This window comes from Struthio camelus, chromosome 23 (assembly GCF_040807025.1).
Source record: "Struthio camelus isolate bStrCam1 chromosome 23, bStrCam1.hap1, whole genome shotgun sequence".
NCBI lineage: Eukaryota > Metazoa > Chordata > Aves > Struthioniformes > Struthionidae > Struthio > Struthio camelus.
Window position 1 is genome coordinate 5,267,714 of NC_090964.1, and position 26,856 is coordinate 5,294,569.

At 43.2% G+C, this 26,856-nt stretch overlaps 1 long non-coding RNA gene across 1 annotated transcript in view; it reads left to right on the forward strand.

Moving 5' to 3' along the window:
* Window positions 1–26,856, forward strand: part of LOC138062040 (uncharacterized) — a 110,358-nt gene that overhangs the window by 70,783 nt on the left and 12,719 nt on the right. The gene's annotated exons all lie outside the window — the stretch shown is intronic.

The window sequence follows — 26,856 nt, forward strand, 5'->3', positions numbered from 1 at the left end:
GCTCTGCTTCCTATCATTCTTCTAGGCATTGGCAGGAAGAAAAGAGCTGTAAATCGGTTAATGCCAAGGTTGCCAGTCTCCCAGCCCTAGCCAGAGACTGGTCTTGCTTCCATACTTAGATACCCATTCAGTTCCCTATAGAGGTCTCTTCAGGTAGGGGATTATGAAGTGCCCGTGAGATAATGGGGAATATATTATCCTCCAAAAATAATCAGTCCCATGCTAAACTTCAATAGACCCGTTCCCCTACCCTGCACAGGCACATCCATCTCCCTAGTTTTGTGTGACTCTTAAGGCTAAGACATCCCAGCTCCTGCCTGTTTACATGAGACCAAAGCTGCCTTCTTTGGCTCTGATCCAGTCAGCCTCTGAGATTAGACTGAGATTAAATATTTTGTGTGTGTTTTAAGGGGAAAGATTAATTGAACATTATTACAGGTTTAATGCGTCAGTCTCAATTTGCATTTTAAAAGGCATGATCTCACCCGCTCTCAGAATCCTGCTTTTCGTGTTTACCGCTTAGCATTGATCCCGTGTTTGATAGGTTATAATTAAAGTAGGCACATTAAGGATTTAATAGTGCTTCTTATTGTTAAGAAGGATTAAAGGGGTGTTAAAATTCATACTCTAAATTAATGACTTTGATTAAACAAGGGGGTCCTGAAATACTGACTTCAGTTCTGACCTTGGGAAACTCACCTGGGCTGAGGACCCATTCTTAACAAGTTAAAGCTCCCGTGTAATTAAGCATGTTTTACAGCTTTGGCCTTAATTACTTTGCATCCTGGTCAGTTCTCTTTGTAAAAGTTGGTGACTGGCAGACTCCTGGTTTGTGAAGAAGGGCCTTTTACAGCCCCATTAGATGGGTGGTTTGGCAGGAGTAAGTCCAAATTCCCGGGTCTTGTAAGTCCAAGTAACTTTGGATTTTTGTGTCATGCCTCTTTGAAGAGAGGAGTAAATTTCCTTCATCCTCATGTTAGAAATCTGTCACCTAGAACAATGCACACATTTATTTCTGAAGGTCCTTGATTCATATTTGTCAGTGGGTTGCAAATACGTACCAGCTGCAGAACAGGAAACTTCCTAGATTTGAGAGTCAATGCACTTGAGCTTTCTTACCTTGGAGTTTCATCTTGTAAAGTACTGAGCACATCCTCTGACTTGAGCAGCACTACTGGGCAGGGGTTCATTTCTGTCTTGGTGCGTAATTGCATCATGTTCATACAACTTAAAACTACAGTTTCATAGAAAGAAAAAAAAAATCTGCTGATTTAAAAGAGAACTGTATTAAAAAATTACAATGAAATATTTCCTTGTTCAGTCATTCTTGGTACCTGCTACATTTTCTGCAGGATTCATTTGGGGAGGCTGTCAGAGTCTTCAGCTCCAATGTGGTAGTACACCACAAAACGCAAAATCCAGCCAAACTTTGAGATCACCAAAAAGGGAACATTTCAGATCAGTTCAACAAAAAAGCAGTGAAATCTTTCAGCTTGACAAATGTCAACCTGTTTTTCTTCATTTGAAAAAGTCTCATTGAAACGCTTCTGGAGTTTCAGTTCAATAACAAACATTCACTTTCCATCACAGTTTGGGATGAAAACAAAGTACTGAAACATGGGGTTTTGCCACAGAATAGTAATCCCATATTTTGCTCAGCTTTAGCCATATGGCTTCTGCTTCGTATTCAGAGAATTTGAAATGTGAAATAAGGGAGTTATGATTTAGGAGCAGCTACTGCTGCTGAATAGCAAATCTTCCTCTTTGCCTTGAATATCTCTCTTTTCCTGCAAATCTAGGGGTGAAGGGTGAATGTCATTCAAATCACAAAGGCTTCAGTAGGACTATACAGCGTGGAACGCTGGGCTGGCTTTCTCCGCGTCGATTTTTATGGTAAAATGGAAATCCAGCCTAGTAGGAACATGGTTGACTCCAGCAGTTTTTCAGAAATCAGGCAGGTATTTGTAGCAGTGACTCATCTCTTGTTTAGGCTGGGATAAATCAGAAAAAAGTTCTTGAAGAAATCCACTCTGCGTCATCCTTGGTTGATACAAGTCAGAGATGTCTTCTGAAAAGATCCTGCTGATTCATGTTAGGGCCTTGCTTAGGCTGGGACTGGCAACTCAGCTGGCGGAAAAGGTGAGGTGGAGAGGATTTTTATGTTGCTGGCCCTGTTGATGTGATGCCAACCACACATCTTTCGGGCGAATTTAATTACTGGAAAAGGAAATGGGAAATCTTTGCTAACGTGTAAGCAGTAGCTACACCTCATCTGATCTGTGTTTTGGGTAAAAATAAAAAAAAAAAAAACCTTATCTGCTGATCCCCAAGAAATTAATAGCCAGGTGATCTCATTGCTAAACAGCAAAATGTCAGTGCTCTTGCTCCTAGACCAGTGTCTTCCTTGCCCACGCAGAGAGTAGACTGTCAGCTACAGTAAAGTGGTGCGGATGCATGAGAGCTGATAGAGCAATGCTGATTTACATCTGCTGAAGACTATCATGGTATGACATCCTTCTCTTTTCCTTTGAGGGCCATAGCCTGGATGACCGGCTGTTACTGTCTACCATTAAATTATTCATCTCCAATAAGGGCTGAATTAAAATTTCATAAGACAGTTGTATAATACTAGGATGCCAGCTAATAGCAGAGAATGCATTTGCTGAGATTTGACAAGGATGTAGCATGATCCTTTCTCTGTAACCAAGGTTTTTAACGTCTACTGATAATTTTACCGTAACCATCTAGTTTGTTGAACTAATCTCTTCATCTTCACCTGTGAAAAAATACCGACTTAAATTAATCAGGACTTCAGGATTTGGCCATATTTTAGTCATAACCTAGGCTATTTTTGACTCTCTGCAACTGGCTAATTGGACAAAGAGTCCTATTAAAGTGTTTTGTAAAAGGTACAACATATCCACATAGGCGTTAAAAGCAGAATGCTAGGCATGGTTATTAATTAACTTATTAAGTCATGGTACAATTACTTTTAAAAATATATTTGCCTAGTTTTACTACTTTTGAATGTAAATATGTCTCTTTTGCAAAGCTGATTAATTTTGTACCTAATATACCTTCAGCGTTTATTCAGAAAGCAGTCATTATTAACTTTGTGATGAAGTATGTTCCTGGAATTGCAAAGAAAGAAATTCATTTCACCTACCTACACAAACATCCCCAGCTGACTTCATGCAGATGCTGGGCAGGCATGTCTGGAGCAGGTTAAAAAAAAAAAGGCAATTGCCACCTAGCCAAGATCATTACTTTCAAATGGACATGAAGTGAAAATTCAAAAGGACGTATGGGCCAGGTTCAATAATGCAAGCAGGAGCGGCGGCCTGGCCATGGGCCCTAGAGTATCCCTGGCCCCCCAGGCTGTTGTGAGCTGTGTTACACTGTTGGCTGGAGTAAAATCCAGCTGGACCTGGAAACTGCAAGACCGCTCCTTTCACCTCCTGGAAACAAACAGTCTCTGATTCTATTTATGTCAGTCTCAGGACCCGAAACCATGCCAGAGTACCTTTTAATGAATAGCACCATTTTCTTTCCAAGCGCTCCACCTGTGAGTTGCCAGCAAGAGAGTCGTACAGCAGCATGATCCATCGCTAGTGCCAGGTTTATGGCCTCACCGATAAAATTGGCGCTGAGACAGCCAAAGCAAATACCTGTCAGTAGCATGAAACTGTCGACTCTGCAATTCTCCTGGACTGCTGTTACTGAAGAGAGGGGAAGGTACAGCTCAGATTCTGTTTTGCAGTCCTGTAGATCATGAGTTAATGTGTATGACCATGAAATGAAAACGCAGTAGACCCCTAGGAAAGACTGTGCAGGAACTGGGGGAGCTGTAACCCCATCTTCTGACAGGGAGATATCATAGAAGGGGAAAGTCAGCACTGGAACCCATGACATAGAGGTAGATTTGCTCCTCTGCTACATAAATCAAGAGGGCTCCATTGAAAGTAAAGGAGATTTAGTTCAAATTCAGCATTTGCTGTGAATTTTTTACCAGGTTTTCTTTTGATCTAGTCATTTCCCTCTGTCCCCTCTGTTTGATAGTGTCTCTCAATTCCAGCCAGTTCCTGTTCAGGGAGGAGTCTGTTTCTCCAGCACAAAGCCGAGGCCACCTTAATCCCAGGAAAGCCAATGGTATTCTGCAAGGAGCCAGCAGAGCTTTGTCGGCAACGAGAATGAAGAACAGGCTTAGTCAGCCTCTTTAGTCACTTACCCTCCCCCTTGCCAGTGATCAGCTGCACCTTGAACTCAAAGGATAAGATTTTTCTATTGAAATTTTAGATGGCAAGGCGTTGCTTGCCCGATTCGGAGCTGAGCACCTCTCCGTTATTGCCAGTGGGGAGAACAGCCACCTCCAAGGGTAGCTCATCTGACCTGTTTTGGATACCTTTCATAGGATGAAACAAATGTCCTTCTGGATATGTCTGTGTCCCTCTGTTGACTGCACAGGGAAGCTAGGGTCACTAGGTCAGATACCTACACCTTCATTTTAGCCAGTTCTGTTAGGTCAGGTGGTTCACAGCTGAGTTCTTTGGGGTATCTGCTAGTGGAAAGGGCTGTGGCTCACTCAGCTCCTTCCAGACTAAAATGACTCCAGGTGCTTGAGTGACAGCTTGTGTTCGTGAGAGGATACCAACCGTGATCCTGCACAATGGCTTTGGAGCTTCTGCTAAGCCAGTTCACACAGGTCTGTGTGTGATGATGGGCACGCTGACCTTCAGAGCAGGCCTGGACCCCCACTTGAGAGATAATGTGGACTCGCAGAAGGGACAGGAAACCTGTTACAAGTACACTAGCCTCACACTGTGCTCTGTGTTAGATTTTAGTAGTGAAAACACGCAGACATGAGCAAAAAATAGCCGAGAGGTACACAGAGCTGGGAAGTACACACAGCATCAGGTTATTTTACGGTGATATTTTTGTTCATTAACTCTCTGATCTTTCCACATGCTGCCATCTGTAGAAAGCACACATTGTACATATGGGATTTTTATTCATGCTGTCAGGGGGAGCGGGATTATTTCCAGTTACATCAGCTCCTTCCCTTCAATATTCAGGGGGAAAAAAAACGGCTTTCTGTAGAGCACTCTTGCTGGAGTTTCAAAATAATGTTCCTTTCCCTGTTGTTTTCCTGTATTTCTGTTTCATAAACATTGTTTTTCATCACCCTCATGTTCCCCGTTGCGTCTATCCTGATTCGCACCATTTACTTCCTTGCGGGAACGAGTGTTGTCAATAGATCTGGTCAAATAAAGATAAAACCAATTTAGGAGTGTGTTCTTGAACATCAGGCCAGACTCTGCTGATGTGAATCAGAGCTGAGCCAGCCTGTGGACATGTGCCAGCGGGGAGCCTAGTGCAGACAGCCCAGCTTTATTAGACTCATGTTACCCACTATTCGCAAGAATTCAAAAGACCCCCAGGGACTCCCTGTGAAGTCCAGATATAAAAATAAAATGGCCATGTATTTCAGCAAGAATGATTATTCATCGAGGAATTTGTTGATTGGGAAGTCTGTGCTTCAATGGTGACTGCACTCCAAGCTTAAATCATTTCAGGCATTAAAAGAGGAGCAAGGGAAATAGCAGGCAATTTAGGGGTGAACCTTCCAAGAAAGTATGTGCTGTCATTAAGTGTGTGGCCTACAAGAACCTCCCTGTCTTGGAAATCAGAATTTTGGTCTTTCCTATGTTTGAGATGTAATGCATTGACTTTGCTGAATTCATTAGTTCCTTGTCCCAAGGAGAGGCAGGTGGCTTTTACTGGGTGACTTTCCCCTCTCATCACTCCAAAAATGAGTGAGCCTGCTCCACTTCCTCTGTTGTTTATCCTGGGAAACGGTTTACTGTGTATCTGCAGAGCTCCTTATACGATTGCACATCTGCAGGGATCACCCTGCAGCCCACAGTAATTACAATGAGTACCAAGGTTTCAAGAGGTGGAAAAAGTCCCTGGGCATATTCTGGCTCCACTAGTAAAGAAAGGGCTGAGAGATAAAAAGCGTGGTCTTCACGTTGCCTCCTTGTTTAATGCAGATGTTTTGAACTTTCCTACTGCCTATGTCTTCACTCCTGGAGGTTCTTACCTCTGTGGGTCAACTATAGGGAGAATACGGATTCCTTATATTGAATACTGCAGTACTCCCAGTTGTGCTTCTCAGCCCCTGGCACATCACAGCATTAACTCTTCAGACATTCCTCTCTGTAGGGTGGACAGCAACGGATGAACTACAATCTGGGTTTTTTTGTGTTTTTTTGTCTGCTTTTTTATTTGTTGTGGGCTTTTTTTTTTGCATAGGTGCTCTCTTCCCCACTGCAGGGGAAGCTTCTTTAGCTATGCAATCACCTCACTTAGTCCAAAGAAGTTTGTTCAGTTTGGTGCGTAGAGAAACAGCCTATGCCCCTAGCCTGGACTCCTACATACAACTCTGGCCAAAAGTGTTTAAGAAGAGTGTCTGGAAGTGAGTTCATGCAAACTGGGAAGAGTAACACTGAGAAGCTGCAAGTCATTGCTAGAAATAGAAGCATTGCCCAAGCAACGCCCAGAACTATCCACCTTCCCTTCATTTGTGCCCAGGCTCCTCTTCCCAGGCAACTCGTACAGAATCTCAATCAGTTTCTTCTGAAACTTTTTAAAACATCAACAAACGTAACTTGCTCTTTCGGGGAATGGATTCTACAGGGCACCTTTGAGACAAGGCAAGTAGGAAGACCCTCTGAAAGCCATTGTCTCCATGGATTTGATCCTCTTGTAATCAGTATTTGATTACACTGCTGGGAGGCTGAACCACTTTTCCCACCTAACAGTGGCACAGAGGAGCAGTAATCTTGACAAAATCTAAATAGAGGTGTCTCTAGTAAACTGGAGGGGAAAACAGTGGCCAGGACAGCTTCTGCGGAGTCCATAAATCTATGTGCTGATAAATCACTTGAGAAAGTGCATTGCACAGACACAGAATCCTAATTCACAAGGGGCAGCTGGCGATAATGACTTCACAGGTTGCTGTGACCGGGGCATAGGCAGTCTATTTTTCTGTTTTATGGTCATTCATTTTCAGGAATGCATCCATCAGAAAAAAAAATCTTTTCTAAATACTGAATTTATGTGATGGCCAGCCAAGTGCCAGTGCCACATTGGCTGAAGCATGTGGCTCAGTAGCTAATATGTAGTTGAACAAAAGCTTCCTGCTCTGTTTCTTCCTCTGCGTTGGAGATGACTGGATGAGCTCTGGACAGCCGGCCATTCATTCATAATATGCTTGGCCCTCAGGATGATAAATGTCTTTCTGCTATCTTTCATTCTGGCTCTTCCAGGAATTAGTGCAGAACCTTTCTGGTGCTTGACAACAGGCCCTCCAAGATAATTTTAGGTGATTAGACAATGGATGAGCAGTTGCGTCTGACTATTCAGACCCTCTGCCACTGCCCTAGATTATATCCTTCTAACAATATCCTTGGGGACTAGGAATAATGTTTGGATCACAGCAGTGTTCACTGTTGGTTTTACTGATTAATAGCTCTAATTTCAGGCTGGTTTACACACACACCACAAATCTCGAACTTGAGCAAAATGATGCTTTAAACTCAAGCTAGTTTGTTCATCAGCAGAGTGGAATTTGAGCTCCAAATACAGTAACAAAACAGCACCCGTCAGCTGTTGATCAGACCACTCTGAGAATGCTGTTATTTTAGGCCGCTAATTGAAACACCCCAGCAGCATCTTGCAATGGGCTCACCCTTTCTGAAGCTGCCCCCACTTAATGCGATAGCACGAGAGGAGTATCTTCAGCCCAGTGCGGCAGTGACCCACTACCCCCCCCCACACACACCCCTTATTGGTACGAGGCATAATATGCTGGAGGTGCAGCTTTACCAGCCGAATACATCCAAAATTCATAAGTCAAAAGCCCTAACATTGGCTTTAACAAATCATGAGTTTAATTTTTCTTTTATTTGATTTTTCAGTGGTAATATAACATTTTTCTTCTTTGTCTTCTCCTTCCAGCGTCTCTGGTCACCTCTGTGAGTTTTTTGCTAATCGGGAAGGGCTAGAAGTTAATCTTCTGTAAAGTAAATCTGAGGCTTTCATCTATACAGAGAAATCAGGAACTGGGAAATTATGATGCATTTCATTATCAGGAGACTTGTAAGAAAATAGTGGTAGCTGACAGTGGTGGATTCAGGAAGATGTTTACAGGATATATAACAGCAGCGGCTTTATTGGATCCACTGACGTATAAACAAGAACAGATATAATTTCTCACCCAGAAGATGACATGCTTTATGTCAGCTTCCAGTTTCATGTACATATGGCAACTTGTCAGCACTGGGTGCGAGTTTTATCTCTCTGCCTTCTTCCTCTTCGAGCAGGGCAGCTTCATTTCATGCAGTTGCAAGCCAAGAGATTGGTATTTGCCTCCTGCCCCTGTCACTGATTTGTGAGATGAAGCAAAGGGTAGGATAGAGGCAGGTGAAGAACACAGCCGGTTCTTGCTTGTGAATTGGTGACTAGCCAAGCAAAGCCTAGTTTATGCAGCACAGGGAGTGTGGCGCTCCGTTGTCCTGCTCAGCACTTTGTGCTTACACACAAAACTCTCAGCCATTAGGTCATGTTAAGTCCTAGATCTGTGCTCGAGCCAGTGTTTTATTAAATCACAGTTGTACAACAAAATGAAATCTCAGCTCGGCATCAGCCAGAACTGAATTCTCTGTTTCAGAAAGATCGGAACCTCAGGCTATTTTTTTATCTTTGTTGTTATTGTTGTTGCTATTGCTAAAATCTTTGAAGCAAAAGGTAGTGACCCTTCATTCTCCGTGTAGAAAATCCTTTCCTTGAAAGGCTGCTGTTCAGTGCTAACATAGGACTGGTTTCTCAAGGCCTCAGCATTTCTGACAGATTCTTATTTTGCCTGTAACCTCTTTTCCTCCCAAATCAAGTTGACAGTTAAATGAGATTTTCTCCATTGTGTGGATGGACAAGGAAACTAAAGATTGTTCAGTGCTGTAGAAATTGCTAGTTTACTTATTGCTACTGTGTCTTGGTGAAGTCAGATCTATATTTGCTGGAGCTATTGGTATGCTTAAGTACGTAACAGTGCAGGGATTTTAATATAGTAAATGTTATATATATATCTACTTTATGTGGCACTGTTTTGCTCAGATCTCTCAACCACTGGGGCCTGGGAGTCACTCTTGTCTGTCCTGTCCTATGCCTCAACTCCTTCTTATTTTTCTGACCACTATAGGGTTTAAAAACTTTTGAGATTTCATGATTACACTTTTCCATCTCAGAGGGTTAGCCAGAGCAGGAGACTGTTCTTGGAAAGAGCAGAACCTCAGGGTATTATTTGTGTTTTTGCTGAGTAGCCCTGAAACGTAGTGAAACCAGTCTGGCAGAGTCGGCAGGGCACGCTGCTCTCAGCCTTCAAAGAGAATTTCTCTGCATAGTCCTTAAAGGGTGTGCAGAGGAGGGGCACAGCAGAACTTTCCAACCCGTGACGGTGTTTGCACCACTCATTGTAGGCCAGCAGTAAAAAATGCATGAAATGAACCAAAATACAACCATCATAACTGATATCTGGCAACTCAAGTCCTGTCATGTGTTCCAAGTTTATGGGATATCCTCAAAATTCTCCAGCTTGTTTAGATTTCCCATCTATGTCGAGTTTTGTGTTACATTATTCTAAGACCAAGCTTTGGAGCTGGACAGTGAAGAGAATAAAGTAAAGTGTAAGCTGATCTTGTGCAGACAAGATAGACAGAATATCTGGCCCTATTCTCTCTTCAGACATATTACAAATCCCTGGGAGGTAAAATACCATCAGCCTGATTACTCAAGCAGGAAAATAGTGGCAAAGAAGTGTAAATTCACATGGATCTGCCCAGCAGAATGAGGCGTACAACCATTTGACTTATTCCAAGGACCTTCAGTTGGCACCTGGAACTGAAAGACCTCTGTCACATCTGGCGTGAGCCACTGTCTTCCTCTGCAACAAATCTAAAAACTCTGCAGACTCTAGTCTTAGCAACCAAGGAGGATGGGATATTTTGAAAGGCCTGAACAGGGAAATAGGTCTCCAGATCCCACTGCTTTTCGCTGGGAGAGAAGAGAGCTGTGAAAAGGACAAGCAAATTGAACTATCCAGATTTTCAGAAGCTGAAATCACAAATTCCCTAGAGGCAATTTCCTTACACTTCCAGACTGCCTCTTTCAAAGCAGCCAGGTTATTCTCTGTGTACCCACCTGACGAAATTAGTTCCATGCTAATATCTCCTTGAGGACGCAAGCTCTTTAGCTCACAACCATCAGCGCTTAGGAGTCATATGAACACTTCTTAGAGGAAAGGGAGAAAGGAAGTCGAGGCATTTCGAGAAAACTGGAGTAGTGTTGCCTGGCAGACGACGGCTGCAGAGCCATTCATCTACCTGCTTAATGATGAGCTGTGATGTTTGATGAAGCCATGAATTGATCCAGGATGACAGACTGATAGGGACGTATCAGGTGGAAGATAAATCTTCCTGACTGGCAGTCCTCAAAGAGGAAAGAGCTCTTCCTTTTCTCCACACTTTGTGCCCTCACCAGGTACAGCTCAGGCTCAGACTCTGATCTTGTTGGCTCTTGGAGGTAAAAGCAGAAAGGCCTTATTAAGTACCTGCAGGGGAGGCTTCTTGGTGATCTCTGGGATCCGTGGAAAGTAGCAGTGCTGATTTGGTGAATGACTTGTTTTCTTGTGCATCACCACAGAAGCCATGTCCTGCTAAGATGTTAGCGGTTCAATGGCATTAAAATGAGATTTCATAGGAAAATAGGCATTTAGCATAGGGAAGTTTGGGATGAAACGCTGTCAAAGCAGTTTGTTTCAGTAATAACAATGTGTTTTCATTTTAATAAATAACATATCATTTGAGTATAAAAACTCAAGAATAATCAAACCACATTTGCCAGAGTCCTATCCCTAACAGTGATCAGTATCAGAGGCTTAATTAAGAGTGTTGTATTATGTTATGCCACGTTACCTTATGTTAGCTTGACTCCTGAATGTAAAATGTATCAATCAATCACCTCTAAAAGTCAGTATATACGTAAGAGACAGAATTTCCAGACGTCATTGTTATGAGAAAAACAGTAAAAAGCCAAAGCAAATTCAGCATGTTCGGTTTAGAAGAGAGAATGGAACCAGTAAATGGAGTTTGCTTGTTAAAAATTGGTTAAAAATTGTGAAGTTACAGTTTTTCATTTTTAACTATAGAGGTTGGACCATTTCACTTCCAGTCATTCATGAATTATTGGCCTTGTTGCAGAAAGTGCTGGTGAAACTCTCAGTCGTATGAAGCAGGGCTTGGGCTGAGTGCCAGTAACACTCTCTTCTTCCTGTAAAGTCTTTGAACAAGAACATGGCTGACAAATGCTAAGGTAACTCAGCGTAAACCAGGATCAGATTATTGTGCTTAAAAAGTTAAAGCAAGAACCTGGGGAATGAGGAGAGGGGAAAATATGTCCTGAATTTGGAGCGTCTGCATTACGCAGCTAGCCTGGCCTAAGTCGAAGCAGAACTGCAGTGTTATTCTGCAATAAAAATAAATGGCCGAATATTTTCTGCTTGGTCCCAGATTATAGTGAACCCAATTTGAGAAGCCGCAGTTCTTGCCAGACACTACTGAGTTCCCCCCTCCCTGAAAAGCTGACTTCCTCTCTCGTGCTCTGGGCTGAACACGGTTCCGTTAGTTTAGGACTCTTTTGCAGTTTCATATTTAAGTGCTGGTCTGAAATGTTTCTGTCTTTCAGCCACTGTAGTTATATAGCTGATGTTGTGAGAAACGTTAGGATGCCTATATACTGCTGTATACCGTCCCATTTCAACTACGGATAAATAAATGCAAGTCTATGATGTGCCGTATAATATAAACTCTCGTGTGTTTATGGAGATTGTGCAAGCAAGGCTGGTATGCTAAGCCAAAGGGAAATATCTCTAACAAGGCCCAAACATATCTCTAACACATAATTTTACAATCAGCAAGTTATGGGCTTTTCCAGACAAAAGTGCTGTCTGTGCTATACTGGCACTTCTGCAGGGAGACAGTTGCCCATCCATTGCTGTTCTGAGGCGCTACCAAGTGGGACTATTTTCTTGCAAACAAGAATTCATTCCCTAGGAGGAAGGAAACAGAGAAGGAAAGAGAGGAGAAAAGAAGAGCGGTGTGGAATACAGATTAATCTAGCAACATGGCTGAAACAGTTGGTAGCAAAATAAAAGGAAGGATGGAAATTATTTCCCTTTTAGTGTACCTTTCCACTTTGGTATTTTGAAAGGTTTTCCTGAATTCTTTTTCCTTTACTCTTTTAATATTTAATTAAAAATGCCATTGTAGTAATAAGTACTGCAAGATGAGGGTGTTTCCGGTTAAGTCAGTAATAACTCTATCCTCAGCTAATAAACTCTGGTGCTGAAAATTCTACCACCGCCTTTTGGAATTTATTTTGTCTATGATATGGTTATTGCAGCCCATAAACAAGAAGTATCCTCAAGTTACCATTATAATAAAACTGTTACAATGCACTGCTTTTTATGTAGGAATTATGGAATGTGCTTTTACATGACTGAAAATTTATATATTTAGTTCTTGGATTTATATGCAGGCTTTGGCTTCATTTTCAAGTGCAAAACTGCTGTACTTTGGGTATGTGAAGTGTTCAGCTTGATTCATATTGCCATGATGTTCCTGTACTAGGCAGATAAATGAAGTATATGCCTTACAGTTAGCTAAGCACTTTGAAATCCTTTAGGGAGAAAGCCTTGTTGCAGAGAAAATGTACATCCTTATTATTTCCTGAAGAAACAGCTGATTTCCCCACATCCCAGTTTCCTTCCTTCCCGTGTGTAAGACTAGAGAAAAAGTAGAACATGTCTTATTAGTGAAAGAGTTTGGGCATCTGGATATATTGAATGCTTTCCCTAATGACCCAAATGAAACCATGGGGTGAGCTTCAGGACCTCCCTTAGAGCACAGGAGAGAGGTGCTGAGGGCGCGTGCCAGCGGAGCAGCAGTAGCACCCTCGCTAACGTTGCTTCCTACATCTCACCGCCTGGGGTGCCCAACAGGGAAGCAAAGCCCTCTCTCCACCACCTGTTCTTCTCAGCCTCCTGCATGGAAATGCTCCTCATCCACCCTTTGCCTACCTTGGTATCAATCGGCAAGATCTCCAGTCTTCTTTCCAAGCATTGGTGGAAAGCTTACTTTCTACAAAAGCTTGGCCCATAGGAGGAGCTCTGAGTAACAGGAATGAGATCCGTAAGATTTCAGGAAGGGACAAGAACAGCTGCTCACAGTTATTCGCACCCCGGTGTTCTGCTTTGCAGAGGCATGTGCATCGAACTCAGAATATCCAAACTCAGGAAAGTAAATGCTTGGGGCTCCTCCAGAGTCTGGCAGGCTATTCCAGAGCCAGGGCTGCAACGCGGATGGGAGGCAGCAAACAGCCCCCAGCATGGAGGGCCGTGGAGCCGTGACAGTAGAGAAACCACCAAGAGCTATTTGTGCCTGAGCTCTGCTCCTCAGCACTCTGCCTTGCAAGGCTTTCAGGTCCTCCACACCAGATGCGAAAAGGGACTAGGACCCGGCCAAATAAGAAAGCCTTTCTGCTTGCGCTAGTATGAATGGCAAAAGGCAAGGCCGTGGAAGCCCACATGCTGGGAGTGTTTCCCACGCACCCCCAGCACGCTTTAAGAGTACGTGAGCAGCCATGAGATGTGTGCGCGCCGCATCCCGCGGTGTCCCTGGGGAGCAGTGGCCAGCTGTAGCCCTCCTGTCCATTTGGACCTTGGCATGAAACACTGGAGCAGCAGTGATTCCTGTCATCCACTAACGAAAACGAGGAATAACTCAGCCCCAGCATGTTTCTTCTACATGAGGTAATTATTTTGCAGAGAAGTGCTCCAGAGGGAGAGGCGATCTCTGTCTGCTGGTGAAGGAGAGAGTGTACAGAAACAGTGAGAGCCTTATCTGCATTAACCTTTCCACCCAAGATTGCTTGAGTGACATTTTATGAGTAACCACAACTGACTATGAACTCAGAAGTGGTAAGGGAGTAAAATTGAACTGAGAAAAGGGGAAATCAAAGAAGGTCAAAGACAATTGCATATAGGGAGCTATTGTCTGTAAGGGCTCCCCAGGGAAGTAATTAGTCCAGAAATTCTGGGTGGGATTCAGCTGATGGCATTAATTCTTCCTATGAACAGCTTCAATATTTGAACCCAGCCCTTGTGCTGCCAGTGTGCAGACAGGTACTCAAACTTGTCTGAGCCCACTGATTTTTGAATCCTCTTCTAAAGTAGCCCAGTATTATGAATTTGCAAGTTTGAATTATTATGAATTCACAGTGGTTTTTCATAGCAATTTTTGTTGGTACAAAATTACCTTTTCTAAAAAAAAGAACTTGTTTTTTTCTTGAAAGCCAAAAGCTGGGGGGAAAAAAACAAGGTCAAGATTTTATTTTTCTTTCCATTTTTACTCTTCTGCTCCCTATCTCTGTTACTTGCTGCCCCTTTTAGATGAGAAGAAGGGGCAAAGGAGTTCAGGAATACAATTAGACATTACTAGGGAGAGATAAGAAATGGCCAATATCTATTGAATTGTGCAAATAAGGGAAATTGTTCTCATGAAATTTGATGTGATTTCACAATCCCCTCTCCCTCATCCTCATCTTTTGCCATTATCTCAACGTGTGCGAGACACCCAGCCCCCAGAAAGATGAAGTAAAGTAGTTAATTCAAGGGCAGTGTGAAGAACACCTTCAGCCTATTTTCTAGGTCCAGTAAAGCATCTGAAGGTATTAGGGCCACAAGCAGGCCACTCCAGCTGTTGTAACCACCAAGACCATGACCAACAGCAAAACTCCCAGTTTGTTCTTGTCCTCCAGTTGCTGTGTCAATTAATTGTCTATGGATAGACCATCCAGATGTATATTAGAAGGGTAGTCAGTGTGTCTAGAGACACCGCGTTTAATTGGAAGTCCTTGGATATGCATCCTTGCAGTATTCACAGAAAACACTCACCCAAGTGGCTACTGGCTGTCTAAAGAGGATTTATTTTTCCATAAAAAAGCTCTATCTCTCCTACAAACACTGTATAAAATAATGACCTGCCACTTACCATCTTGCTTTACAATGCTTTTCCAGCATACTTTACACCAGACAATAAAGAGACCAAACATGAGGAACAGCAATAGGCGGGAATGCCACTGCTGCAGAATGCAGAATGGGCAGCAAGGAGACGTGGAAGGACTGCACAACGGGTTAATAAAATCCAACATGCTACCTGATACAATTTTTAAGTACATTGTACAGGAGAGTTGTGGGTGGTCCAGTGGGGAAAGTCTGGGATGGGGAGTTCAAAGGCAGGGTTTCTGTCGCCCTTACAGGAATGCTGTGCGACTTTGGCAAAACGTTGTTGTACTTTGGTTTCTTGTGTATGTACATGCTTTAGTGCTGCTTAGTCTTCTTTGAGAGTAAGGGATAAAAGCCATTATATAATTTAGGGCTTCATGGAAATATTTGAATCAATATTTCAAAACAAAGTGCCAATTTCATTTAATTGAGTCTTAAAATGTCATTTTGCATTGTTTTTTTAGTTCCCAGAAACGAGAGTGAAACTAACTTGAGCAGAAACTTCATGAGAGCTAATTTTCTATCATTATTTTGATAAGCCATGTCATTTGATTTTTTTTTAAGTCTTATGTGGTTGAAGGAACAGAGCCAAAGAGAATTTTAAAAATCAGATCAAGATGGAAATACTCATTTCATCTCATAATTTCAGTGTTACACTGAAAGCCCATATCTTGAGTCAGTCTCTCCGAGAGGACCGCAATGTTCTATTAGAAATTATATGTTCCCATAACAGAAAATAAATAAAAAAAATGCATCAATACTTGCTTTTCACTGAAATCACAGATTACAGTGGGAGCGTTTGCTATTAAAAATGCCAGTCTGTACCTCTACAGTCACTGTTTCGTTGCAGCAGTAAGAAATGTTTGCAGGCTGTGATTATGTTCACATATGCACACAAACATATCTCAGGAAGGCCTTTTCCACGCTTTCACATATTGCTGAAAGCGTCCTTCCTGCATGCAGAGAAAACAGCCGGAGCAAAACCAAGAGCTGGAGCTGTACATATGTGGTTGCACACATAGGGTGGGGGCATCGTCCCTGATTTTAGAGGGCAGCAGAGCCTGTAGTTTGTGCCTAATCCCTCCTCTGAAGAGATTCCAGACAGTAATTTGCTGGCTCCACTGCCTGCTGTGTCTCCTCACAGGTCTAGATAGGAGCTCCCTGGCATGAAGGTTGGTTCTCTCTTATGTGCGTGTGCCAAACACAACTGCACATGAATATGCCGCGGGAGCGTCTGTCTGTACTGTAGCAACAGGATGCTAATAATAGCCTTGGTATAACTCTACACCCAGAGCTGATTTTTGGCCTAGAGAAGCAGTATGGCCTAGAGGAAAAGGCATCCATCAGAGGTCTAGACGATATTCTGAAATTACTGCTGAGTGATTTTTATTCAAGTTAACTCATTTCTGCTCACACCTATTATCTTCTTAGACTGGACAGTTCTTTATAAGTGTTTGGATGTCTGAATGCTGAGGATACAAAACTGGGAGGAGTGGCTGATATACCAGATGGTTGTGCTGCCATTTAGAGGGACCTTGACAGGTTGGAGAAATGGCCCAACAGAAACCTAAGAGGGAAATGCCAAGCTCTGCCCCTTCTGGAGGAATAGCCCCAGGCACCAGTACAGGCTGAGGACCGACCGGCTGGGGAACAGCTTAGCAGAAAAGGACTTGGAGGTGCTGGTGGACACCAAGTTGACGAGGAGCCAGCAGTGTGCCCTTGCGGCAAAGAAGGCCAATGGTATCCTGTGCTGCATTAGGAAGAATGTTGCCAGCAGGTCAAGAGAGGTGATCCTTCCCTTCTGCCCAGCACTGGTGAGGCCACATCTGGAGTACTGTGTCTAGTGCTGGGCTCCCCAGTACAAGAGAGACATGGACCTGCTCGAACGAGTCCAGTGAAGGGCCAAAATGATGATTAAGTGAGTGGAGCATCTGACATAGGAGAAGCTGAGAGAGCTGGAACTGAAGAAGAAAAGGCGCAGGGGGACCTTATCAGTGTGCATAAATACCTAACAGAGACATGTTCTCCGGAAGTCCCTTTCAAACTCAGCATTTCTGCAGTTCTGTAGCTAATTTAAAAAGTCCTTGCCAATGTTTTCTAGGACATACCCTGCAGTTATAAAGGAGTAAGGAAATCGTGATTTCACATGGAGCGTCTAGCTATTGTCATAATTCAGCTATCACAAACATCTGCTTCTTATCTGCTTATCAGCCTCTGGGGAAACCCAGTGAGATGGTGCCGAGGAAAGCCTACAGACAGGCGGGATAATTGTGTTCAGGAGGTACCTGAATCAGGGGTGAGTAGTTCACCCACTGGACGTGGGAAATCCAGCAGGGCTATGAACCTGGGGATCCCACTGCTTTGCCTGCATTACGCTGATAGAGCGATCGGTCAGAGAGAAGACAAAGGAGTAGGATGAAGTAAATGTAGAGGGAACATGGTCCTTTTACATCTCTCCAGGTAGTGCCTGTCTCATGTATGTGGCTCTGGACTCCTCTTAAGCTCTCGATGAAAGCTGTGGCATTATCCTTGGGGTTTCTCTCCCTTGGCTTGCTGGTGGCTGGCTGTTGACTCCACTGTGTTAGGAGGGCACTTTGCTGCTTGGCTGAGCCCAAAGATTTCTGTCATTCCCATAGCTCTTTGAAAAGCAAACAGTGACCATTTTTCAGGTACTAGATGAACTTCTGATGTGAAGTCTGTATTAAACTAAATATTATTAGAGACTTTTTTTTTCTATAACTACCATCTACTGTAACTACCCTAAGAGCTTGTCCTACAAGCTATAAGTTCCTTACAGGATCAGGCACTTAATAGTCAGTAGTGACTGGAGGAGTTATTTCCTTGGTGGTCACAGTGCATTCTTTTCATTTCAGTTATCACGGGTGCTGTGTGGCTATCAGGACTGGAGAACAATAAGCTGCTGAGTCCCTAAAGACACTGAACCTAGTGAGGCATGTGCAGTCAGAGGACTTTGTTTGGCAAGACAGTTTCACCTGAGGGCAGAACCCAGAGCTGCTGCCTGGAAATCAGACACAGCCAGGCACAGAGCACAGGAGGTCACTGTTCCTGGTTTTGGATACTCTTGGCATCTTTGGGGTCCAGTACAGGGCCAGTGTAAGTCTTCCCATTGACTCCAGGTGATATTAGAGCACCCCTAAAAGAACAGTAGGAGACAAATACATGAACAAATACATAGGAGAAGAGAAAGGGAAGAGGAAGTTTGTTTGATCATGTATGGTCCTCATGCTTGAAAATGATGTTTTGATAGGAGAGGTATAAGAGGGACGTAGCAGAGGGCTTAGGAAGACCTGGTGCCAGCAATCGAACACTGCCCAGACTTTGCTGTGGTTGGAGGGCAACAGAAGGGGCCAAGTGTCGCAGATGAATCATGGCAGGCTGGCATTGCTACAAATCACTGGAGCTGTGCTCTCACTGCTGGTGATCTGATGAAAAGCTCCAAATTGATTTATCACATGGTGGTCCATCTCATCTCCCTTGCTCTCTGGCAGAGAAATCACTGTAGCCGTTCAATGGGATATGGTGCTTCAACGTTCAGTCGTTCATGACTGCGCAGGGCACATCCACCCCCAAGATCAGCTAGTGTATTAACAGCCTGCTCAGAGCAACCAGCCACCACCTCCCCCTGCTCTGTCTCTGTCCCTGCACACTTTTCCCACCCTCTCATGCGCACACCTAGAGTTTAGTGTAGGCACGGAGGTGTTAACCTTGGAGCAGGTCCATGGAGCGGAGCAGTTTCAGTTGATATTGTCCGGTGATTCTTCTTTACAGGAGTGAAGTAATGACACGGGAAAGCCTCCAAATAGTTGGTGTATGCACGAGTGGGTTTATCCAGGAACTCAGGGCTGTAGCACTCCCTCCTTGCCATGTTTCCCATCAGCTAATCCAACACACGTTCCTGGCCAAGGCAACGTGTGTCCCTATACTATATGATGCTCAAATTAATCTGCCTGTATATGTGGAAACATGTCCCCTGGAAGGGAATTCCTCTCCCCTAAGTTGTATATTCATTTTTAGGTACGTAAATATGAGTTTATCACCTTAGACCCATTGTGGAGTCAATTGAGAGAAATGGGCTCCTGCTAAGAGGAGTTGTTCCCGTAGTCAAACAGCAACCTCAGCTCAGTCAAATGAATTTCACTTTGGAGATACCACGGATTTTGGAGGAAGCCTCCAGTAAGTAGCACATGTTTAGACATGTTCCTGTTAGACATCTAAAGTGAGATTAATTCTACTTGTTTTCTGTGTGCTTTGCTTGGACTTTACTTTTAATTTTCTACCGGTGTTTTTCAAGGAGAATGAAACCCCTCCCAAGAAGTGCTAAGCCTGCTCAAAGGGTGGGTGAATAATGATTTAATTACTTCCAGTGCACGGTCTGTGCTCACTTGAAGGCAGCGTTGGAAGCAGCTTGCCAGCTGCCCACTTTTGCTTCCCAATTAATAAAGGGTAAATGATACTTAGATGGATGCTGCTGTGCCTTGGACTAGTCCTTGGAAGCTGGGTTGCAGCCATGCGATACTCCTTGGCTCTTTGCTAGTGCATACAGACATCCAGCCCCAGCCTTTCAGCAGTGATTATCCTAGAAGACAGTTGAACTGTTGCCGCATAAACTCCTGCATTTTTAAAGATACATGAAAGTGTTGTGCCTGCAACAACGTGTCTGCTATGGCGCTTACAGCACTGTTCTCTCTGATATGTGATTCATATCAGTTCTCATTAATTTGAAAAAAAAAAGAAACGTTGAAAATATCAAGGGAAGATATAAATCAAATAATCATTTGAAAATGTTCAATAAAATAAATCTAAAGCATTTTTCTAATATTATTTGACCAGTTTAAGTGATCAGCAGCAAAATTTGCAGATCATAATAATTATTAACAACTCTAGGAACGGGCAATAGGCATAATCAATATGGCTGAAGGGACAGGAAAAGTAATGAAAAGTTGCGTTTCTCCTGCATGTTTTATTTGAGGATCTCACAGGCACACTGAATGAATGCTCGCTTGGCACTTACTACCCAGGTACAAGGGACAGACCCGTAAAGGGTGCATGAAGATGGGAGAAGATCAAGGCATTTGCCCAAAGGTGTGAGACAAATTAATGCAAAAAGACTAACACTTCTCTCTGCTGGGTGGAGTTTGCCCAGCCATCCAGCACCTCTTTGCTCTCTCTTCTGCCTCTCTTAATCAAACTGCCTGATTGAGAGAAAAACACAGAACAACAGGATTTCTTATGTGCCCTGAATAGTGCAGTTTGCAGGTAGATGGTTTGTAGACAGAATGGGTCAAAACACTTAGTGCAGATGTCTTTGTGTTTGGGTCAGCAAAAGCCCATTAGCTCTGTGAACTTTGTATGCATAAATGTTGTGAGCTGTCCTGTGCAAGCTTCACTCTTACCTTAGCTAAGAGCACAGCCTGAGCCGGCAGCATCCGGGGGCTCTCCTTGGCCCCCTCTGCGGCATGGCATTAATATGCTCAGCTAGCTCAGATCCATAAAGCAAATCTCCACCACAGCAGGGGTAGAGAAATTTGGGGTGGCGGAATAATCTCCTCTCATTCTACCTCTCCCATGAAATTGCTTATTGTTCCGATTAACCGACACTCATATAACATATTAGCAGTTGCAGTGGCAGCTGGATATATTGGGTCAAAGCGAGACACCTTACTTTATTAACTCCAAGATAATCTCTGACTTTACCCTTCAGAGACGTGTATTAATATTCTACTTGGAAAGACAGAAAGAAAATCAATAGACCGGAAAGCTCTGTGTGTTGTTTGTGGCAGCCAAGAAGGATTCATTTGCCTTATGACGCTTTGTTATGACAGATGGTTACTTTGTGCAGTTTGGAGGAGGCCTCTCCAGCAAAATTAAGATCTTTATTGGGAGAAGTCATGACAGGTTTCATGAGAGCAGCAGTTTTAGGATAGGTGTCCAACAAAGAAATGCAGCTTTTGCACCACCACCTTCTTGCCATTACAAGCTGTGGCAGCTCATGGCCCTTTACTTGTTCAGTAGCTCTTTGCTTGGGCTCCAAACACCTGCAGACAGTGGTCATGTTGGCAGCAGCGACAGTTGATCAAAGGCAATTGAGTTTCTGTAGCTTGATGAGTTACCACTTCTCGGCCAGACTGTGGTGAGGGACTGCGTTCATACTCTAGTAATTGCAGCTCCAAAGTAAAATCCATTCGTTTAACCCATTGCTCATTAAGCCATGCTGACTTGATTGCCTGTGATTGCCCAGACCCCAGAGTACAGAATATTGGTTTTGGTTTAATGAATGACCTGAGCTGTCCTTCCTTTAATGAAATGGAGAACCAGCATCCTTCTCTGGACCCTTCTGCTGTTGTTTCATTGCTCTGTATGCAGCACTACAAGTGAACCTTGTAAAAGGACAAGGATGAGGTGCAAAGCATTTCTTTTCCTAGTCTGAGTTAGAAAGCTGAGCCATGCATGGGCCTCTCCGTTTGCAACATCAATGCGCACCACCTTTTTAAACCACTTCCTGTTTTATTTCCTATTATTATTTGTTGAGAAAATTCCATCCAAACTGTGCCTGAATTCTAACTAGTGTAATTAGGTTCTGCCTCCTTCTTGCAATGAATAAAGCAGCCTCTTAAGTTCTCAGTCTAAATTCTGAGGTGAGGTTTTGCTGGGTGTTTTTAAAAATTTGCTTTTCTCAGTTGAGGCAACCCTATTTGAACATTAAAGAGATGATTCAAGCTAGTCTAATCTATCTACCTACATTTCTTTCTTCTTTTTTTTTTTTTGGTGTGAGTTTGCCTGTTAGAATTGATGAACCTTGCCAGTTGAAACAATATAGAAAATATTTACTAGGATGTACTTTCTGTTGCAGCAGAGCAAACCATGCAAAGAAAGCACCAGAAGACTGTACTGTCATGCAGCTTTTTCTGTCACCACCTGCTGGCAGGGTAAATAATTCTTAAATCCAAAACAGTCCACGTTACCTTTGAGAAATACAGTTGCTTAACGACTGGCGGTACCATTTCTTCCCCCCACAAGCATGTGCGTTCAGTCATTGGCAAATTGCTACAGGCTTCAGCGATATACTACATAGCGCAGTGCGTTTATTGACCAAAACAGAAGACCATGTCCAAGAATACGAAGCTTTATTGATTTGTTTTCTTGTAGGCGGTATTTTCCCCTGAAAGCTGCAGCATGATCATGATTTGCTTTCATCTCTAACTTTTATATATTTATTGATTTAGGATGGGGGAAACAAAAAGGAGAATGGGAGTTTGGTCATCTGATCTGTGCTTCTTTGTGTTTGCCAAGAACTTGACAGCATTGAGAAAAAATCTGAATTTGCAGCCAACGTGATTTAGGTATCATTCCTAATGTAGGGAGGAAAATCTTCCAAAGCAATTCATTAAAGGTATTTGGTCTGTACTGAGGAGGGGGACACAGAATATCCATTTTCCAACCAGGCGTTTAGTTAAGGCTTTGTATCAAGCGTTTCTGTACACTTCCACCATGCTGCTGAAGGCTTTGCCAGTCTACCTGCTTATGAATCTAGAGAGCAGGTCTGCCTTAGGCCTCTCCAAACCTGCTTCTTAAAAGTCCTCAGATCTCCTCGATTGTATGGCCACTCAGAAACACAGAATTAATATACCACGGCTGGTTTCTGCGAAGGGACTTGTAATATATATAATACAAGAGTCCTAGAAATAGATCCTAATCAAAGCCACAGTCTTCTGGGAAGGTAGTTTATTTATTCTGGTTGATACACATATATTGATCCACTACAGAAGTTTTTGCTGTATGCTTCTTGCTATAGATGTCTGGAAAAAGAGAGCTGTGTCTAGGGCAAGAATGGACTAAAACACCAGGCTGGAAACTGTTTCCAATGAACTCTAGTTGGCTCCTTCAGGTTTTAGCATTCCTGTCCAGCGAAAAGAAATTAATCCTAGTTTTGGGGTTTCAAATTTTATTTTCCTTCCAGTGAGAAACAAATCCAGAATATTTCAGTAGTTTTCCTGAAACGCAACTTTATCATTTCTCTTCCTGCCCTCTCTCTACTTTTAGCACTCTCTCCCTCTTTGGTCAGAAATATCAAGCTTCAGAAAATTTCCCATCAAAAATATCTTCAAAAGCAATATAATTCTATAGGAAAAGCTGGCTACAACAGCACGGCATATTTTGATGACAGTAAATTACAGCAGAAATGTTCTGACCAGTGGGCTTCCTATTGCAACTTCAAAATGATGCAGACAGCCTCAGGGAAATCAAATGTAGGAATTTTGCCAGCTAATAGGTATATATGTGCAACACTCAATTTTGGCCTTTGCTTCCCTAGAAGTAAGAACTAAAGTTGCCAATCGCCAGCTGCTAAATAAACGCTTTAAAGAAAGTAATACATTCAGGGAGCGAAACTCCTCAGTGTGTCTTTCAGAGATGGGTGATTCAAAGCCTGGAGGAAACGGCTGTAGTCACCACATCTGGCCTGCTGGAAAACAGAGGAGAAAGCACATCCGCCACGACTGCCTGTGCCAGCCCAACAGCTCCTAGTCCAGCCAGAGCAGACCTTTCAGAGCGAGGTCGAGCTGTGACTCTTGTCAAAAGCAGCAGCAGCAACGATCAATCGTGGAGGAAAGCTGCAGCCTCCTGTTGAACTTGAGGACATGAGAAACAACAAGGCTGATCTGCAAGGCTGGCTCAGGGCACCTCCGCAGCCGAGGCTGTCCTTGTCTTTTCAGCATTGAGGACAATACCGTGCCCCCAAACTGGGTATTGCTAATGTGCACCCTTTGTCCTGCTGAAACTCATGGGGCTTGTACCCTCGCCAGCAGTGAGTACAGTGCTTCTGCTCTGGACATGGGGCTTTCCCTGTCCACGCAGGAAGTCTCAGCCAGGGTGAGACCTACCACCTCTTCCTTGCACCCCCGGTTCCCACTCAGCTGGGCACAAATTTGCCCAGCAGCATGTGTGGAGGAGGACGGGGAGCAGGGCTGGACGCGAGGGCGGTGGGGCCATGGCTGCCCCGTGACCAGCAGCCAGCCCTTGGCTGTCTGCCATAAGTATGGGCTGCACATGCTTACAGCCAGCTTCACTGGTTGGGTTTCAGTAGAGAAAACCCACCCAGCAAAGCCTTTCTCGCTTGCCCTTCAGTCTGCTGGTCACATTAGAAAAACTGCTACTAAGTTTAGCTTGTAGGGACAGCTCACATTTTCACTGCCTACGGGAGATGGATGTGCGCCAGATAACGATGTCTCAAACTCCCAAGCAGCTTTGAAAATCTCACCTTATGTGTTGCCTTAGAGGGCTTTGAAAATGCAAATGTCAGCTGTTGTTTCCTGGGTTGGCACCGCCGTGGGAACTCCGGGGTGCAGTGACTCTGCCGTTGACCTGAGTGAGCCACGGCACGTTGTTCCCACCTGTTTACTGTGGGCAAAACAACCTCTCTGCCCGTGCTCATGGGCATGATACAGAGCTGGGGACTGGCACCCGCTCTGTATGGTGCCAGTGACCTTCTAGTGTTGGCTAGATTGCAATGAGACGCTGAGAACATTGCTACAGCTGTGGCCAGCAGTGAAGTCTTGCTTTTTTTTTTTTTTTTTTTTTAGTCAGGGGCCCCAGGTTTGATTCTTATTGCCAAAAGGCTGCCAAGGGACAGAATGCAACATTTTCAGAGAGCTTGGAGATCCTCTGATGGAAGATGTTATTTGAGTATAAAGCTGCCTTATTATCTTGTGCACAGTTGAGGAGCAGGTGCACAAACCACCATCCAAAAAATGTTTGCATGTGATTGGCATCTCCTGTGGAGACAAAGCAGTCGTTTTTGAGATGGGAACAAAGGAACAAAGTATGTCTTTCAGCTCAGAAAGCAACTAGGTGCAGCTCTGCAAGAAAAGATCGTACTCAGTTATCCAAATGGCTACTTTTGATAAGCCTTCTTTGCTAATATACCACATACTATCGGGTAATCAGTGCAGACTGTGATTTTCATCATTATACTTGATGCAAAAAAAAAAAGTGAAACAGTATTATATTTCAATTAAAACTCCATGAAAATTGCGGCTGTGCTTTTTAATGTGATAAAGTTAATTAAACTGTGCTCTCATGTTCTGAAGTCTTCCAAAATGTCTTGGAAAAGGATAAAAAATAATAGCAGAAATAAAATTGGGCTATTTATCTACCAGGAGATTAAAGGGCTTCTTGTTTCCTTTGTGAATTTAGATTTCCAGAATTAAATGAGTGTGAAGTAATGATATTTTTCAGCAGAATCATTATCATTTTTATTGAGGTGGAAAGTATGCAGCATTTCATTGTTATTGTACTTAACTCACCTAATTGTGCCTCACCACTCATCAAGCGTATCCACTGCACAGCTCTGAACTCTGCGCTCCTATGGCCAGTGATCACGTGATCCAGCCCTTTTCTTCGAGTTACTGCCAATGTGTATTTTCCTGAGCCCTGTTCTCAACTCATGGGGCGCTGCAAGTAATGGATGCAAAGCTATTAGCTACTTAAGTATCCATCAGCCTGGCTCACAAATGCTTTTTTTTTTTTTTTTTAAATCTCTACAAGACCTATTTTTATAGTACATACTATACTTATAAAGTGTAATATATTAAAGATATACTTCAGAAATACAGTTCATCGTATAAATATATAACATATAAAATACAAATGCACTCACAAACATCGATAGACACAGGTATTGGAAGGAGAAATACAGATGTTCCAGTAAAAAGCCTATAGATGTCCTTTTGGTAGAGTAATTACTACATTGCAATTGCATTCACAAAAGTGAGAGTGTGCATTATTGGAGGGATGGTACATGCCCCATCTGTGTATCTGCTGGCCTGTCTGTCTGTATAAAGACACGTTCACCTGTCACTTAAATACATCTGGAATGGGGCGCAGCAGCTGTTGAACTGGCATGGTGACCCTGCAGAAGAAGGCTAGTAGCTGGTCAAAGGTGATGATTTACTTGCTAGTAATGTAGACACATGTTGCTCACTGTCCAGATGAGACTGTTTTTCAGCCTGGCTCGGGTAGGTGCCTTTGGGTTAGGGCACTGGCATAGGCCCACCTTGTTCTTGTGAATCAGAGCCAAGTCATTTGTAATCTGCAAGGACAGCTCCTGTTATGTGGAAAGCTAAAAGCACTCTAACAAGTACAAGTCATGAGCATTTTCCAGGCATTTTATACACATTTCAAGGCCACTTTCTCATACATCTAATGGGGCTACTCAGCAAGACAGAGCTTAAAACCAGCCTCTTGTGGCACATTCCTAAATACATCCCTATTCAAGTGCCTATTTTACAGAAGAAAAGGGTAAGTTGGAGTTTTAAGGAGCTATTGAAAAACAACTAAGAGTAGTAATAACATGATAATTGTTGCCGTGAAATATTATGAGGATTTTTCTGCAAAATTCCAGATTTCTAGAAGTTTGTGAAATTTGGGGTAATCACAGCAGATATATATGTGCTTCTGCTAGGGAAGATGCTCGCTTGTCACTGTACTGATTGGTGTTTGGAGCTGTCAGTGTACAACTCCACATCTTGGAGGCAGTTCATGACAGAGTTTGGAGCTTGATGGCCAAGAATTTGAAGCTTAATGGCCATATTAGCCTGAGTCCTTGTTGTCATGTATATTTTCCTTCCCTCTTAGCTATCTGTTTCGATTTTGTCAGTCAT